This window comes from Lissotriton vulgaris, chromosome 6 (genome assembly GCF_964263255.1).
Source record: "Lissotriton vulgaris chromosome 6, aLisVul1.2, whole genome shotgun sequence".
In the NCBI taxonomy this organism is placed as follows: Eukaryota; Metazoa; Chordata; class Amphibia; order Caudata; family Salamandridae; genus Lissotriton; species Lissotriton vulgaris.
In genome coordinates, this window is record NC_141694.1 from 1,771,463,965 (window position 1) to 1,771,480,971 (window position 17,007).

The following is a 17,007-nucleotide window of genomic DNA, read 5'->3' on the forward strand; positions in this document are numbered from 1 at the left end:
CCCACACCTTTCACAGCTAGCATCGTCCCTCAGTCCATATTTATGAAGCCGTACCGGGGTGTGGTAAGTTTGATGTAGGTATTTTAGATGAAGGATGCACAAATTCCCATTCGGTGTGAGTAATTTAATTAGTGTGCAAGTGGTGTACCATTCTTTTTCTGATATCGGGTCTGGAAATACCTCGTTCCAATGCAACAATGCTTTTGTGGAAGTGTAAGGGATCTCACTTTGAGCTGTCTTGTATAGGCGCAAAACTAGGCGTGTGGTGTTGGAGGATGTTATGTGTAACTGTAGAGCTTCCAGGATAGGGGGTTCCGCTGGGTAGTCCGGGTAAAGATCTCGGATGGCCCTTTGCAATCTATAATAGGTGAAACGGAAGAGTAGGGTTTGATTGCTTATATAAGACAAGTCGTCAATGTAGCGAAAAGTGCCCTCGCAGTATAAGTCCCCAAACGTATCTATACCTGCTCGTTTCAGGAGATCCATACCGACTTTTTCGGTAGTAACTGAGATCTCTGGTGGTGCAGGAGTAGCGCTGGAGCATAAAGCGGCGTTTTGCGCGCCAGTCGGCCCAGGGTTCTCCACGCATGTGTGGTCGTGTCAATCGTATTAATATCCGCCGAATGCAGCGGTGGGCGTTTATGTGTAAGTATCGCTGTTAGTGGTATCGGCAGGGTGTCTCCCTCCTCCACCGCCGTGTGCGTTAAATAAGGTGTGGTGTGATACCGGTATGCAGCATATTGTGCCTGGGCACTGATGTAGTATAAAAAGAAATCTGGGACACAAAAACCACTCTTTTCATAGGGCAGCGTCAGCGTCCGTAAGTCTATGCGTGCTTGTTTACCCGCCCATATGAGTTTCAGAACGAGCGTGGTTATGTTTTTAAACACTGCCTTCGGGGGAGTTATTGGTATATTATTAAATAAATACAGGATTTTGGGAAGGACGTTCATCTTCACTATTGCAACGCGATCCGCCAATGACAGTGGTAGTTGTATCCACCTGTCAATTTTCTCCTCTATCTCGCCCAGTACTCTACCATAATTAGTATGGGTAACCTCCTCGGGATTTCTGCTATACCAGACCCCCAGATATCTTATCGATTCAGTTTTCCAATCAAGTGGGAAGTCCGTGGCATGCTGTGTGGTAGTGTCGGTGAGTGGAATTATAGATGATTTATCCCAGTTAATCTGTAAGCCAGAGTGTCTTCCAAATGTATGTATTCTCGTAGTAGCGGGTTTAAGTTTTGTACTGGGTCTCGGATATACAAAAGCATGTCGTCCGCATAGATAGATATGTGTAACGGCCGCCCAGGGAAGTGCAGCGCTGAGTGGTTATGTGTCTGTCTAATGATGCAGGCCAGTGGTTCTAAAGCTAGTGGAAATAGTAACGGTGACAGAGGGCACCCCTGCCTCGTGCCACAAGCAATACGGAAGGAATCTGAGATGTAGCCGTTTATGCGGCCTCTGGCTATGGGATTGGTGTAGAGAAGCGTTATCCAAGTTATAAACCTTGAGGTAGCAAATATGACCACTGGAGTATCGTTAGCAAATATGACCACTCAATTGAATCGAAAGCCTTAGCGGCGTCAAGCATGACCGCCACCGCCTTCTTGCTGGGTGTTAAATAATGAGATACCGCAAATAATGTTCTGGTGTTGTGTGAAGTTGCCCTCGTGGGTATGAACTCTGCCTGGTCCGGTAATATTAGTTTCGTCATTAGGGACTGCAGTCGGACCGCTAGGATCTTTGCTAGTATTTTTGAATCCACATTCAGTAATGATAACGGCCTGTAAGATTCACAGAGATCTGGATCCTTATTTGGCTTCAGGAGCGTTATGAGCACAGCTTCACGTAGTGACGGGGGTAGTGTGGCCTGATCAAAGGCATTGCCATACATGGCAACTAGTTGAGGGGCCAAAATATCTACATATGTTTTATAGAATTCACAGGTATACCCATCGGGCCTGGTGCTTTTCCGCTAGGCAGTGATTGAATGATTTCTGTCACCTCCTCTACCGTTATAGGTAGTGATAAATATTCACGTTGATGGTCCAATATCGTGAAGATATCTGAATGTTTCTTCTGGAGGTGGTGTCTGCTTGGATTCGTACAGTGTGCTGTAGTTGTCTATAAAACAACGGAGTATGGCCTCTAGGTGTGTCAGTAATGTACCGTTGGTATCTCGTATTTGCGTTATCGTTTGTGACCCCCCTCACAAATTTTTGACGCTAGTACTCTGCCCGGTCTCCCACCTTCCCCAAATTGTTTAGCCAGTGGGCGCTTGGTGACATACTTTAGTTCATCTGCAGTATAAGTTTGGAGTACGGTGCATATCTGTCTGAGTTCACCCAGTAGTGCAGTGTTCTGTGTCCGCTCATATTCCTTTTCTAGTTCTCTCATTCTCACTTCACGTTTTGTTATCTGTTCTCTGATATACCTCAGAATTCCAACTGTGGTACTCATACAGACCCTCTCAGAGTCGCTTTGAACGCTTCCCAGAGCGTGCCAGGGTCGTCTACTGTCGCCACATTGAACTGAAAGTATTCCTTGATAGCGGTGGCTATTGTGTCTGCATATAGTGGGTCCAGAAGTGCCTTAGCGTTAAATCGCCAACTAAATGGAGGGGGCGTGTAGTGTGGTACCTGTATCGATAATACTATCAGGTTATGGTCAGATATAGTCCTAGGTAACGTTGTTATTGTTCTTGTCCATAATAATATGTTGTTTGACCCTAACCAGTAGTCTATCCTAGACCAACTGCTGTGTGCCATATTGACGTGTGTTGCAACCGTCACCTCAGGGTTTCTCACTCTCCAAATATATTTAAGGGAAATACCTTCCATGATATCCCATAGCTTCCCTCTGGCCCTCTTATGTGGTTCCACGGAAGCAGTGGAGCGGTCTAGTGAGTCGCATAATGCTACATTAAAAGCCCCCCCGCCCCCCATATAATGTTTGTGTCAGCGAATTCCAGCATTAGATTCCAAAGTTCCTGAAAAAATTCAGGGGAGTCTACATTCGGGCCATAAACATTTACCAGTGTCACGGGCTGTCCCCTCAACATGCCAGACACAACCACATATCTACCATTGGGATCAAGAATTGACCGAGTGATTTTGAAGTTGACACCTCTCTTGATAAACGTCATTACCCCCCTTAAGTAGGAGGAATAAGTAGCAGAGTGACATGATTCTGCCCATTTCGTTCCAATTTTCCTACACATCGTCGGAGCTATATGTGTTTCTTGCAGTAGTGCTATTTCTATATGATATCTATCAAAACATTAGAAAGGTATGACAAGCCAAGATCAGGGCAACTGCAGGATATGCACAACAGGCATTCCCAGGCAAAATGGAGGCAATGTTGGATAAAGTACAATGCCAGGCCTACAAACGTATTTTTAAACTTCCCAAACACACTCGCCACAGTCTAATTCGTTTGGAGTTTGGCCTAAAGCAACAAAGTAAGGAATGCTTGGGAACACATGGTAAATACTTTTAGCAAGTTCTAACAGCCCCAGCTGGAAGTTTAAAAAGTATGCTTAAGCCAATTTACGGAGAAAATGGTAACCCGTGACATAGCTACAAGGAAAAAGCAGTGGAAACGTTGGGGCTGGCAATTGAAAACTGGAAAGATGCACCAACAAACTACCTGGCGATTAAAAATGCAATAAACAAACAATATTTTTATTCGTCAAATGAAAGTGACCTAGCAGAATTCCTAACAGGAAGAGGACCACCCGGGTTGGCAACATCATATATAGGGCACAAAACACAGCCCTACCTCAGCCAAGCACTAGGAAGGAAAGCACTCAAAAACTTTATATGGGTCAGACTAGTGCCCCTCCAAATTAAAGAGCTAAACCCTGGGTGGAGGTCCCTAGAACACAAAATAAGATGCAGACTCTGCAACTACAAAAACGAATCTCTGTTACACATGATTTGCTGCTGCCCTGAGATGCTCTTGCCCCAACGGATCTTTTTAAAAGAAATCTGGCTACGACACGGGGTTCGAACAGTAAAAGAAGCTGTTTCGGTAATTTTCTCCTGCATTCTTCCATCAGACCTGACCAAGTTTGGGAAATACATGGCCAAGCTTCGAAACAGGCTTACGGAAAATGAAGGGTCAGACATGATGAAAGTCACTTTAGACCAATAAGCCAATTTGCACCACTAACCAGACGGATAAGACATTATTTTATTAACTATAATATCTTAACTTACGCAAGCAACTCACTAATGTGGACACATGGTATATGCTTGCTGTTTTTATTCACGAATGTACAGATGCAAATATTAATACCATATATTGTTTTTTACATACTGATTTTTAAAGTTTCGTATACAAATGCATTTTTTAGGATTGCCTTTCTTTTTAAGATGTATTGTAAATGGTTTTAAGTAACTGCAATATAAATAAATATTACTTACTTACCTATCAAAACATGCAAAAATGTGTCTAATCTTTTTAGGATTTGTGAAGCCCCGTACATTCCAAGTTAATAGGTTTAAACTGTTATGACCTGGCGCACCTTTGCCACGGCATAATATATAAATGTACATATTTCACACCAAGCCCAATTGACACATAATGCGTTGGTAAAATTGTGAGTGACCTCATTCTCCGCACCTGTAGCACTTCCTGGATATTAGCAATGCATCTCAAATGCCCTGGCACTTTCATCTGAACGAAACCCCAACTTACCCCATTCCCACCCACTCCAGCAACCCAGTTTTGCCGAAGCCATATTCCCCCACAAACTGTATCAAAAAACATAACTTCGTGGGGATCTCCCATTTAGAGGTCCGCCGGGGACACACTCCACCACCCTACTGAAAGGATGGGGGCAGATCAATTATACATGTACAGACCGTATGTTGAAATTGAACAGATAACCCATCAACAAAGGGTGCGAAAGGTCCGTCGCATTGTTCACAACAGAGTTTGTGACCTTGACCGTGAAAGTATACACCATGAGAGTTACAGATCTCGACCCAGCGGCGTGTATGTCAACTCACCCCAACCCACAGCGCCACTTCGTGTCCATGTGCGGGCCATAATGTAGGTCGTAGGAAGCGGGCTATGCGGTTCATCCTAGTGTGATGGCCAGCAGCAACCCCCATAGGCGTACCACAAATAAACATTGCCTTGCATCCTACAACCGATGAGTGTCCTTGCCACCACCTGACTACCATTCTGTACCTAGATGGATGTGGATAGTCCGTGTATCTCACTTCTGGGTGGTTGCACAGTTCACAGTTCTATACAATAGTTCGACACCTTACCGTTAATCAGAATCTGGCCGTCTCTCTCTTCTGTTCACCTTTCTTCCTTTGGGTGCCACCTTTTTGATGAAGTCCATTGCAGCTTTGGGGGTGGTCAGAAGGATCGTCTTGTCCTCCCACGTAATCCTCAACCGGGCCGGATAGAGCATGGCGTAAGGTATCTGCAGATCTCGGAGCTTGGCCTTGGCTGTGTTGAATTCTTGTCTCGCCTGCTGTACTGCGATCGTGTAATCCGGATAGAATTCTAATTTATTACCTTGATAGTTAATCTCACCTTTCTCTCGCGCGAGACGTAGGATGTTGTCTCTGTAATTTAAGACACGTGCGACTATGGGTCTCGGTGCTGCACCCGGTGGAGGTTTCGGTGCCAGGGAACAATGTGCTCTTTCAATAATAAAGATAGGTGACATGGAATCTTCTCCAAATATGTCCTTGCACATTTGTTCGACGTATGCCTTCATGCGTCCTGTGTTGGTCGATTCGGGCAGTCCTGCGATGTGTATGTTGTTCCGGCGCCTTCCAACTCCTCCGCCTTTGCCTTGATGACCTCCAAGACTTTTTCCATGCCGGTGCATTTGGTGGTTGTGGAATGTGATTCGTCCTCTACCGCAGAAATGCGATTCTCAGCTGTATCCAATCGCTCCCCTTGCTTATCCATCTTGGCCGTCATACTATCCATCCGACCCATCAGGTGGTCCAGCTTGCCATTGACATCCTGTAAGTTGGTTTTGATGGCTTTGAGAATGCTCTCCATACTGCAATCTTCCGAGCCTCCAGCGTCCATGTCGTCTTCCGTGGGTTCAGTCTGACCCTTTGAAGTTTTACGTGTTTCAAAGTTTATCTTTGTTTGTTGCTTGTTCGGCTTACCCATGACTGTCAGGTGCGGGTCGCTGTATAGGCAGGCGTCTAGTGGATATTTCCCAGCACCGTCTCGGCGAGAGAGCCCTGTGATTCGAGGCTACCAAGCCAGAAGTGGTGGCTACCTTTTATCGCTATAGGCAAGGTTTGTTCCGATAGCAATGCAGCATCCGCCTTCCTGGATGACCCTGTTGATGTACTTGTATAATGCGAGTCGGTAGGACTGAGGTTAACTGAAGCGTGAATACGGGCGTGGTACGTTAGTCAAGTCAATGCTGCGATTTCCTCACCAGCTGCGCTACTGGACCTGCTATCCAGCGTTGCCATAGGAGATCACAAGAGATATTCGGGTGAAAGTTCCAGGGGTTAGCGCAGCAATTACCATACAGAGATTAGGGCTTACGGTGTCCTGTGTGCTGTGTATCCCAGTACCGTCCGTGTAGAACCCCCCATGTGCTGCAGTAGAACAAGTAGCCGAGCAAACGTTGTCTTCAATATGTGCCATATTACTCCCAGGGTGTCATGTCACTCCCTCATGGTAGGCATCACTTGCAGTTAGGGGTGGTGATAATCACGCATCCGGGTTGCCGCTCTTCATCTATGCCATCCCTGTGGGCCACAGTAGGTATAAGGTTCAGATTCAGAGCGCAGCTGAAATATCGTTAGATACGCAACTCATGCAACTGGCCAGTCCATGCTCTCATTATCCGGGTGCATTCCCTCGACCATCCACTCCGCCTCCATAGTCACTAGCCTCCATCTTAGCTTTGGATATGTAGAAGTGGTACCTGAGCAACTGGGCCTGGTGTGTCGCCTTCGCGTCAGATGCGGCGTGAAGATTAATCCACAACAACCCAGTTTGCCACTGTTAGACCTGTCTGCATCTGGGGATACTCTAACCAACATTATTTATTTTTGTCCCCCTTAGCCTCCCAGAGTTTCTGTTTTTATTTTTTATATATGTCCACCAGGATTTTTCAGTGCTGTCAGGGGGCTAGGTGTTCCTTGGCTATGACGCCATTTTTCCCTCATAACCTGTGAGGCCTAGTCAAGCCCCTTGAAAATCTAGGGACATCCAGAAACCTAAAATGGTGTCACCCAACTGCCATAACGGACACTACTGGAGAACAGGCCCATAGGCTAACATGAGGAACTTTCCAGAACCATCTAGTGACTTCTGCAGGTCTCAGGCCACCCTATAAAAGGCCAGTGACCAGCAGCCATTTTGTGCTGACCCAAGAGTGGAGGAGTGAGGCAGTGGTGAGAGGAGGTGGACGCACTGTGAGCAGCTAGTTTGTCTTTGAGGCAGACAGTCACTACAGAGAGACGTTCCCCCTTCAGCCTCTGACCAATCCCTCCCCAAACATCAACTGCTGAGAATGGAAATAAGCTACGTGTGAAGGAAGACCCTTCTAAACCTGAGCCCCAACGAATCCTGACAGGTCGCTCTTATTAGAAGATTTCCCTAACTTCCAATTCCCAGCGCTGCACCTACCAGCATTGAAGAACAGCTGTGAGCCCCGTGACGTGGCTGAAGTTCCTTGAAGTATTCTGATGAAGACGTGTGTCTGTGGAGCCATAACGTCCTGGGGAGCGAGGGCGCCGCTCGAGAACATATTTCTCCTGGAGCCGGTGAGGGAAGTGACTGAGTGAGAGCAGCGGCGCTGCTCCGATCGTCTGCGGGACCCCAGGGGCACCGGCCGCGTCAGTATCACACCCCAAGGCTTGGAGAGTACAGAGGCGCTTCCGCGCATGCCCTGAGCACGTCCGCTCCTGAAGGCAAGAGGGGCCTGGAACTGAGCAGGTACAGGCGAGGAGCGTCCTTCCTGGGAGCGGCCGCCGGGAGAGGCGGGAGAAGAGCGAGCGCTTCCGCGCATGCCCGGTGAGGAAGTGTCTGCCTGAGGAGAGGCGCCGAGGGAGCGTCTCCGGATCGTCGAGTTGACCGCCGCGCAGTGGGCGCAAATCCTTCCCGGTGAGGAGCAGAAGAGAGGCCGACGTGTGTGACTTCGTCTTTACCCCCCCCCCAGCTCGAGTGCCACGGAAAGGAGCTGACGCGAGCGGGAAGGGGGGAGTTGTGCCCACCGTCGTTCCTCCGCCCCAGCCTCAAGTAAGCAGCTGGCACGGCGGGAGGAAGAAAAAGTGAGGCATCGAAGCCAGAAGGAGCCTTAAGGCAGCGGTGACGCGTGGGGACTGGGACAGCATCGTCCCCACGCTAAAGTAAGGAGTAGGGAAGAGGGGCCCCTGGGGAGTTCTGAGTAACTGGGGAAAACTTAACTCTGGTTAGTGTTCTCAGCTGTAGAGAGGAGGAATAAGAGCACTCTACGGAATCCAAAGATAATTAATGCTGAGGACTAGCTGTACATCCCAGGTTATTTACAGAATTGCATGAGGAGTAGTGATTCTGGAGTCTGATGCAATGTCTTATTGAACACAGCTACTGAAGCAGGTTAACATCTTTGCAAGTGGCACACTGAATCTATAATGTGAATGTACCCTTTTGTAACCAGGGATTGAAGGAGTAGTCTGGTAGAATTAACTATAATTAATCCCAACTGTAATGTACCTTTGATTCTCATTTACTGTCTAGGGGAAGTATTGGATGTGACTTGAGAGCTAAGAGAACTGTGTAAATTATTTGTGTACTGCTTTTATTTAAAACAAGAACAAGAAAGTATATTATTTTTATAAAAGGTACTGGTATTTTCCTAAGATTGGTGTTGTGTCTTTTATTTTAGTGGTTAATCACTGGGTTACTGTGAGTGGGACTTGTAAGCACTTAACCAACGCCTTGAGTTTAGCTGTGTCCACTACTGTGCCAGGCTACCCTATGTAGTCTAGGATACCCTAGGTCTAACATAATTGGTGTTTCAGCGGTGGGATTACGGATTTGTGCTTACACTCACTTAGTAGTAACGCAGTGCCTACCATGGGACCTCACCTGGAGTTTTCTCCCTGCGGCCCTCCTAATCTAAATTTTGCTTTTTCTAAATTAACTACTGGTGGTGGGTGGAGGTTGACCCCAGGTCACTTTTTGGATTTCTCCTGTGTAAAAGTTTATACTCTAAGTAGAAATGGAGGTAAATGTGGAAGAGCTGGAAAACTATACCGTGACCCAACTAAATGAATGGTGTCAGCAGCAGGGGGTGTTTTTTAAGAAAGGCGCCAGGAAAGTTGAGCTGCTGACCAGTATCCGGGCATGGGTGGAGGCTCATTCCGGGGAGGAAGTAGATCCTGAGGGGAGTGACAGGGACACTGTCCTGGAGACCGCAACACTGTACCAGGCGGGAGGGGGGAACCTTTTAACAGGCCCTAGGACACCTTCCAGAGTGGGCAGTAGTGTCTCGGAGAGGGGTTTGACCGACGCCGAGTTAGAGGATAGGAGGGAGGAGAGGAGGATGAGAATAGAACTAGCCCGGATGGACATGGAAAGGGAGGACAAGAGGTTGGCGCATGAGCGGACCATCAAAGAGATGGATTTACAAGCCCTAAACCTAAGAACCCCCAAATCAGAGAATGGTGGCAGCGATACCCAGACCAACAACAGAGGACCCAGACCTTACTCACCAAAAGATGTTATGGCATGCTATGTACCCAGTGATGACATTGCAAAATGGCTAGCCGCCTACGAGGTCTCACTGAGGGCCCATGGGATCTTGGAAGCCCACTGGGGGGGTGGGTTATATAAATACATGCCCCCCACTGGCAGAGATACCTTGTTGGCCCTAGATCCAAGTGAACAGACCTACTACCCTGCTATGAAGTCGGCGCTGTTAAGAAAGTTTGGGTTGACCCCTGAGAAGTATAGGCAAAAATTCCGGGGCAGCCACAAACTAGGCACGCAGAACTGGGTAGACTTTTTGGATTACGCCAGGAAGGCCCTGGAGGGTTGGGTGAGAGGCAGCGAGGTAGGGAACTATGAGGGTTTATATGACCTCATACTCAAGGAACACCTACTCGAGAAATGTCTTCCCGAACTACGACAGCATCTGGTGGACAGCAAGCTGACCAGCCCCAGGAAGCTTGCTGAGGAGGCGGACATCTGGGTTAGTACCCGGGTGTCAACTAAGGGGACTGGAGGGGATTCCCAGAAGCATGGACAGGGCGCCCCCCAGAAGAAAGAGGGAGGGGATAATAAGAGGGAGTTCTCAAAAGGTCCACAAAATACTTCGCAAGGAAGGGGCAGAGGATTCATCCCTAAGAGTAACCCCCCTCGCAACCCTACCCCTGGCCAAAGCCAGCAGCCAAGGGTTGTTCATTGTTTTGAGTGTGGTGGTGTGGGACACTATAAGGGAGATGTGAGATGCCCAAAAAGACCACCCCCTCCCACTGAAGGAAAAGCCCCGGGAATAACTAGTGTAGTGCTCGGGGAGGAGATGCCTTTGGGTAACGGAGGGGAGCGGGTGGGTGTCACATTAGTGTCCCTGAGAGATAAGGAGATGGTTCCAAAGACCCAACTGCCCTCTAATACTACTAAGTATGAGCAGTGGTTCACCATCAACGGCCATAGAGGGGAGGCTCTGAGAGACACAGGAGCCAGCATGACTATGGTAAGGAGTCAGCTGATGTCTCCAGAGCAGGTCATCCTAGATGTACTCCATCCCGCCGTAATGGCTGACGGCAGATTTGGCCACTACCCTGTGGCTGAGGTTCCCTTTGAGTGGGGAGGGGTTGCAGGTCCACTTCGAGTTGCCGTAAGCCCTGCCGTGCCTGTTGACTGCCTGTTAGGGAATGATATGGAGCACAATGCTTGGAGGAGGGTGGAGTACCAGACTCACTCTGAGATGCTGGGACCCCCTGACTGGACTTGTGTCAGCACAAGGTCCGCGACTGCCCGAAGGGGGAGTTCACTTACGCTGGAGCCTGGAACAATGGCCCAGCCGGCTGCCAGAGAGGAGAAGGACAGGAGGCCGGAGGACCCTGCCTCGACATCTCCACCTCGTGAGACAGACGGGCCACCTGCGGAGGTGGATCTGGAGTCCACAGGGGAGAATGTTGCTTCCCTGGAGAACCTACCCATCCCTACTGAATGGCATGTGGAGGGAGGTCCTTCCCGGGAAGAGTTCTGCAAAGCTCAGAAGGAGTGTCCTACTCTTGAGGGGCTGCGGCAACAGGCCAAAGCCCAGGCAGCAGGAAACATTGTAGGGAGCTACCAGATTTACTGGGAGGGTGGACTCCTCTACAGTGAGCCCAAGGCACCTGGACATGGTTCATCCAGGGCCTTGGTGGTCCCTCAATGCTTTAGAGCCTTTCTTTTGGAACTGGCTCATGAGATACCATTGGCAGGACACCTAGGACAGGACAAGACCTTTGCCCGGCTTGTCCCCCACTTCTACTGGCCTCGAATGAAAGTGGCGTCTGATACATATTGTCGGACGTGTGTGTCTTGCCAAGCCAGTGGGTAAACAGGGGTGAAGCTAAAAGCTCCCCTGGAACCACTACCTGTCGTTAGCACCCCCTTTGAGAGGGTGGGCATCGACATTGTAGGGCCATTGGATCCACCAACTTCAGCTGGTCACCGGTTCATACTGGTTTTGGTGGATCATGCCACACGGTACCCAGAGGCAATTCCTCTGAGGACCATTACTGCACCTGCAGTGACAAGGGCCCTGATGGGGATCTTCACCCGAGTGGGTTTCCCCAAGGAGGTTGTGTCCGACAGGGGGACTAACTTCCTTTCAGCATACATGCGGGCTATGTGGAAGGAGTGCGGCGTTACCTATCGGTTCACCACTCCTTATCACCCACAAACCAATGGTCTTGTGGAAAGGTTTAACAAAACCTTGAAAGGTATGATACAGAGTCTACCTGAGAGCCTGCGGGGGAAATGGGACATCCTCCTACCCTGTCTCTTGTTTTCCTACAGGGAAGTGCCACAGAAGGGAGTGGGCTTCAGCCCCTTCGAACTTTTGTACGGGCACCCTGTACGGGGACCTCTCAGCCTGGTGAAAGACGGATGGGAACAGACTCCCAGGAAGCTTCCCCAGGACGTGGTGAGCTACATGCTGGCCTTCCGGAGCCAAATGGCTAAGTTGTGGAAGCAGGCTTCAGACAACTTGGAGGCCAGCCAGGCAGTTATGAAAGAGTGGTATGACCACAACGCTCACCCAGTGGAACTGGAGCCTGGACAGAAAGTGTGGGTAATGGAACCTGGAGAGCTAAATGCCCTCCAGGACCGTTGGACAGGCCCCTTTGAGGTTTTGGAGAAAAAGGGTAAGTCCACCTACTTGGTGGATCTTAAGACCCCGAGGCAGCCCCACAGGGTGCTGCATGCCAATCGCCTCAAACCACATCATGAGAGGCCCGAGGTTGTCTTAATGATGGTGACCGATGGAGCAGAGGAGGAGGAAAGCGAACCTCTCCCTGATCTTCTCTCGTCCCAAGAAAAGGATGGGTCGGTGGAGGGAGTGATTCTCTCGCCATCCCTAACTCCTGAACAGCAAAGTGATTGCCGCCAGATCCTGGAGCAATTTTCTTCTCTGTTCTCCCTTGTCCCGGGTAGGACCCACCTGTGTACCCATGACGTGGACACGGGAGACAGCCCACCTGTGAAGTCTAAAATCTACCGGCTGTCGGACAAGGTGAAGGCCAGCATCAAAAGTGAAGTCGCCAAGATGCTGGAGCTAGGAGTGATTGAATCTTCTGGTAGCCCTTGGTCAAGCCCGGTGGTTTTGGTACCAAAAGCTGCCCCACCAGGCACCACACCTGAATTGAGATTCTGTGTGGACTACCGAGGCTTAAATTCAGTAACCAAGACTGACGCACATCCCATCCCACGGGCGGATGAGCTTATTGACCGGCTGGGAGCTGCCCAATACTTAAGTACCTTTGACCTAACTTCAGGGTACTGGCAGATTTCCCTTACCGAGGGGGCGAAGGAAAGGTCAGCCTTCTCTACACCTCAGGGACACTACCAATTTCGTGTGATGCCCTTTGGGCTCAAGAACGCCCCTGCCACTTTTCAGCGGCTGGTGAACAGGGTCCTTTCTGGTATGGAAGCATTTTCTGCTGCTTACCTGGACGACATTGCTGTCTTCAGTAGCAGCTGGGAGGACCATTTGCAGCACCTGCAAGCTGTTCTTCATGCCCTGCAACAGGCTGGCTTGACAATCAAGGCCAGCAAGTGTCAGATCGGACAAGGGTCGGTGGTGTACCTAGGCCACTTGGTGGGCAGAGGGACGGTGCAGCCCCTCCAGGCAAAGATTGAGGCTATCATAGCCTGGGAGCCCCCCAAGACTCAAACTGAGGTCCGAGCCTTCCTGGGCCTCACTGGATACTACCGTCGCTTCGTGAAGGGGTATGGCACCATTGTGGCACCCCTCACTGAACTTACTTCCAAGAAACAACCCCGACGGGTAGTCTGGACGGAGGCTTGCCAGCGAGCCTTCATGACCTTGAAACAAGCATTGTGTTCCGCTCCCATTCTCAAGGCCCCTGATTTTGCTAGAGAATTCATTGTCCAAACAGATGCGTCAGAACATGGCATTGGGGCAGTGTTATCGCAGCTAAATGATGAGGGCTTGGATCAACCTGTGGTCTTCCTGTCTAGGAGACTACTCCCCAGGGAAAGGAGATGGAGTACAATTGAGAGAGAAGCTTTTGCGGTGGTTTGGGCTCTGAAGAAGCTGCGGCCATACTTGTTTGGCTCGCACTTCCTGGTTCAGACTGACCATCGCCCCCTTCGTTGGCTAATGCAAATGAAGGGGGAGAATCCCAAGTTGCTAAGGTGGTCCATCTCCCTACAGGGAATGGACTTTAGGGTGGAACACCGGCCTGGATCGGACCATGCCAATGCAGACGGTCGATCCAGGTATTTCCGCCTTAGTGATGAGAACTCCCAAGGGATTGGGTAGATCTCCCCACTTTCAGCTGGGGGGGACGCGTGTTAGACCTGTCTGCATCTGGGGATACTCTAACCAACATTATTTATTTTTGTCCCCCTTAGCCTCCCAGAGTTTCTGTTTTTATTTTTTATATATGTCCACCAGGATTTTTCAGTGCTGTCAGGGGGCTAGGTGTTCCTTGGCTATGACGCCATTTTTCCCTCATAACCTGTGAGGCCTAGTCAAGCCCCTTGAAAATCTAGGGACATCCAGAAACCTAAAATGGTGTCACCCAACTGCCATAACGGACACTACTGGAGAACAGGCCCATAGGCTAACATGAGGAACTTTCCAGAACCATCTAGTGACTTCTGCAGGTCTCAGGCCATCCTATAAAAGGCCAGTGACCAGCAGCCATTTTGTGCTGACCCAAGAGTGGAGGAGTGAGGCAGTGGTGAGAGGAGGTGGACGCACTGGGAGCAGCTAGTTTGTCTTTGAGGCAGACAGTCACTACAGAGAGACATTCCCCCTTCAGCCTCTGACCAATCCCTCCCCAAACATCAACTGCTGAGAATGGAAATAAGCTACGTGTGAAGGAAGACCCTTCTAAACCTGAGCCCCAACGAATCCTGACAGGTCTCTCTTATTAGAAGATTTCCCTAACTTCCAATTCCCAGCGCTGCACCTACCAGCATTGAAGAACAGCTGTGAGCCCCGTGACGTGGCTGAAGTTCCTTGAAGTATTCTGGTGAAGACGTGTGTCTGTGGAGCCATAACGTCCTGGGGAGCGAGGGCGCCGCTCGAGAACATACTTCTCCTGGAGCCGGTGAGGGAAGTGACTGAGTGAGAGCAGCGGCGCTGCTCCGATCGTCTGCGGGACCCCAGGGGCACCGGCCGCGTCAGTATCACACCCAAAGGCTTGGAGAGTACAGAGGCGCTTCCGCGCATGCCCTGAGCACGTCCGCTCCTGAAGGCAAGAGGGGCCTGGAACTGAGCAGGTCCAGGCGAGGAGCGTCCTTCCTGGGAGCGGCCGCCGGGAGAGGCGGGAGAAGAGCGAGCGCTTCCGCGCATGCCCGGTGAGGAAGTGTCTGCCTGAGGAGAGGCGCCGAGGGAGCGTCTCCGGATCGTCGAGTTGACCGCCGCGCAGTGGGCGCAAATCCTTCCCGGTGAGGAGCAGAAGAGAGGCCGACGTGTGTGACTTCGTCTTTACCCCCCCCAGCTCGAGTGCCACGGAAAGGAGCTGACGCGAGCGGGAAGGGGGGAGTTGTGCTCACCGTCGTTCCTCCGCCCCAGCCTCAAGTAAGCAGCTGGCACGGCGGGAGGAAGAAAAAGTGAGGCATCGAAGCCAGAAGGAGCCTTAAGGCAGCGGTGACGCGTGGGGACTGGGACAGCATCGTCCCCACGCTAAAGTAAGGAGTAGGGAAGAGGGGCCCCTGGGGAGTTCTGAGTAACTGGGGAAAACTTAACTCTGGTTAGTGTTCTCAGCTGTAGAGAGGAGGAATAAGAGCACTCTACGGAATCCAAAGGTATGCTGAGGACTAGCTGTATATCCCAGGTTATTTACAGAATTGCATGAGGAGTAGTGATTCTGGAGTCTGATGCAATGTCTTATTGAACACAGCTACTGAAGCAGGTTAACATCTCTGCAAGTGGCACACTGAATCTATAATGTGAATGTACCCTTTTGTAACCAGGGATTGAAGGAGTAGTCTGGTAGAATTAACTATAATTAATCCCAACTGTAATGTACCTTTGATTCTCATTTACTGTCTAGGGGAAGTATTGGATGTGACTTGAGAGCTAAGAGAACTGTGTAAATTATTTGTGTACTGCTTTTATTTAAAACAAGAACAAGAAAGTATATTATTTTTATAAAAGGTACTGGTATTTTCCTAAGATTGGTGTTGTGTCTTTTATTTTAGTGGTTAATCACTGGGTTACTGTGAGTGGGACTTGTAAGCACTTAACCAACGCCTTGAGTTTAGCTGTGTCCACTACTGTGCCAGGCTACCCTATGTAGTCTAGTATACCCTAGGTCTAACAGCCACTCACTGCGGATCACCGCCGTTGGTCTGGCGGGAGAGGGGTTTATGGAGCGAAACCGCGTCCGTAAGCTGGGTATGCGGCACCAGCAGATCGGAACCCTCCCACAGTCTTGCCACGTGTATCAGTCGATCTCGACTGGCCCTCTGGTGTCGGTATGCGCTGTTTGTGCTTGGAGACACTGATAGTCGCCTATTGCTGCTTGCAGACTATGGGCGCCGCCATCTTGTGGATCTGATGCTCGCAACAGTGCAGCATGTATTTAACACTCCAGGGGGTCTGTAAACTCGGAATCCTGTAGGAGCACCACGCGCCTATACTGTCCTGTCACTTATGGGGAGAGTTAGATCCACAACCTTCATGCCGCCTCACAAGCTCCAAACGCCGGCCTTCCCCGGTATGGCTGTGGTGTGAGTGCCGCCATTTTGCGCTCCCGTGTCAAACCCCACTTCAGAACAGTTTAAGCCTTATATTTATCACCGATAGCAATACCTCCGCATCTGGGGCGGCGCACCTCGTCCTCCTCGTGGCCATCCGTTAGAATCCGCATCTTCCGCGTCCATGCGTGTCTGGTGACGAGTATCGGCCCTTCAATGCCTGTGTGGACAGACGGCAGCCATGTTGCCACGACTCCTCCGTGTTCTCTCCGGAGCTGTTTACTCCTAGATCAGAGCCCACATTTGGCAATGGTTCTGCTCTGGCTGTGCAGAAGACCTTCCCATCCGTCGCAATGTGGTTCACGCTCGCTGACGGGCCAGTTAAACAACTTTACAGCGCTGGTTCCGTATCTGCCCGGCGGAGCTGCCTGCTCAAGCAGCCATCCCGCTGTGCGCCCCCTAGCACCTCCCATTTTTTATATTTTTGAACGTATCTTGTAGTGAGTTTAAGACATTGATAGGGAGTGATACGCTCACTCCTGGGGTCTCTCCTTTTGATCCTTAGTGTGAATTAGACTGTCATTCATCACTGCAATGATAAAAGTCACTCAATTTGTCCAGT

The 17,007-nt window shown here is 50.0% G+C and overlaps 1 protein-coding gene across 1 annotated transcript in view; it reads right to left on the reverse strand.

Annotated features, from left to right (window-relative positions):
* DNAJC27 (DnaJ heat shock protein family (Hsp40) member C27) overlaps positions 1-17,007 on the reverse strand; it is a 114,272-nt gene that overhangs the window by 68,879 nt on the left and 28,386 nt on the right. The gene's annotated exons all lie outside the window — the stretch shown is intronic.